This window comes from Pteropus vampyrus, unplaced genomic scaffold (genome assembly GCF_000151845.1).
Source record: "Pteropus vampyrus isolate Shadow unplaced genomic scaffold, Pvam_2.0 Scaffold23956, whole genome shotgun sequence".
In the NCBI taxonomy this organism is placed as follows: domain Eukaryota; kingdom Metazoa; phylum Chordata; class Mammalia; order Chiroptera; family Pteropodidae; genus Pteropus; species Pteropus vampyrus.
Window position 1 is genome coordinate 774 of NW_011912737.1, and position 1,911 is coordinate 2,684.

The window sequence follows — 1,911 nt, forward strand, 5'->3', positions numbered from 1 at the left end:
CTAAAATAGAAGCATATGCTTTTTAAGGTAGTTAGTACAAAAACAACACGTATATAACCTTAAAGGGTTGTTCTAACCAGAAGTTTGTTACTATTTCTTTCTAGATCTAGCTTTCGTGAAAGTGAGATGTCACTTGTGTTGTTGAGAAATCATTGCACAACAAAGGATATCTTAACTAATTAGTGGGTTATTTTTCCAGTTTATTTCACATCCTTAGAGTGTAATGAGCATGTGTGTTAGCAACCAGGAGATTGGGATTATGAAACGAGTGCTGCCAGTTGTGTGACCTTGTGTGTGGTACTTGACCACTCTGGGCTTTCATTTCTTCTTTTGAAAAATGAGGTTGCAGTAGAAATCTCTCAGATCCTATTTAATGTTTGTTTGTTTGTTAGTTTGTTTAAGGAGAGGCAACTCTTGGTTGACCTCACAGAATGCAAGGACCTCATCAGCTTACAATCCCTTATTTTTTTATTTTTTACACCTACAGCACCTGGTCTTCCTTGGTGGTCTCCCATCCAAGTACTAACCAGGCCCGACCCTGCTTAGCATCCAAGATCAGATGGGATAGGGCTTGTTCAGGGCAGCATGGCGGTAGACACATCCAATTTAATGTTAAATGTATAAGATTCTTTGATTCCATGGTGAAGAAGTTGCAAAGTGTTTCAGAAACTGGAAGGAATTATAGAGATCTTCTATTACGTAAATTGCTGTCCCTCCTATGTTCCTATATCCCCAACCTTTTTGTCTAATTTTGTGTAAATTAATAAATGCAGATTAGTTATAATCACACTTTATTATAAATTCGGTCTTCTCTTAAGAGAATGGTGGTAGTTACTCCTTCCATCTGTAGCTATTCATGGAAAGGTTTTTGCACTTTCAACTTTGAAAATATGGAAGTTTAAATATACATCCTTTAGAGCAGTGGTTCTTAATCATTTTCAGTTTGTGGATTCCTTTCACTATCCAATAGAGAAGTGGACTCTGCCTAGAAAAATGCATGTGTAGAATTTAGAATACATTTTGAGCAACCAGTGTATCCCTGGCTAAGATCTGCTGACTTACACTGAGTCTGCATTAAAATTTGTTGCTTTGCACCATACATTCCCTGCCTTTCCTGACAAAGTATCATTGATGACATTGTAGTAAGGGTTAACAATTATGTAAGAAAAACCCTTGGCTCAGTGTTTGGCACATTGTCAATGTTCAGTAGATAATAGTCAATACTATTGTTTTTATTTTTATTATTATTTAGGCATCGTTGTTACTACTATATAAAGTTATGTTAACCTATGTTTTTGTAATAATGTTTTCTGAAATGACCAAGTATAGATACATTCCTTTTTTATTCTCAAATTATGGTTGACTGAAATTTTTAGTGAAATTTTCACTTTATTAATTTAAAGTTTTCTGTTGGAGAGAGAAGAAAAATTTAGGTAGTCTTTTAAGATTCTTCTTAGTACTCTCACCTAACTCAAGTTGAAAGTAAATAAAAGTAGTTATAGTCAAGTGGATTCAGTGTTAAGTAGAAAAATCTACAGATTGACTTTCTGTTTTACTTTTTGTGGTGCTGGTTTTATGGTAAACACAAGAAAGCAAAACCAAGGAAAGGCAAATTAATCCTTCAAATACCGTCAATGATACTGGGTTTGGGAACTCTCAGGAGGCCACTCTGTTTTGCAGTATACTCTGTACAAAAACAAGCAAACGGAAAACTAACAGCAGTAATTACAACCTATAGAAATATTTTTCTGCAGCTCAGACGTCTGATAGCTATTGCCTTGACTTCATTAATGCAAACAGGTCACTAGAACAGTCTTATCCAACTTTTAGAAGATAATGTGAGGGAAGATTGATTAATTTTATAAATCCAGGACTTTAACACAAGCTTAGATTTTATTTTTGAAGAACTTC

General features: G+C 34.6%; 1 pseudogene; it reads right to left on the reverse strand.

Moving 5' to 3' along the window:
• Positions 1 to 478: 478 nt before the first annotated feature.
• On the reverse strand, positions 479 to 597 carry LOC111735345 (annotated as a pseudogene).
• Positions 598 to 1,911: the final 1,314 nt, after the last annotated feature.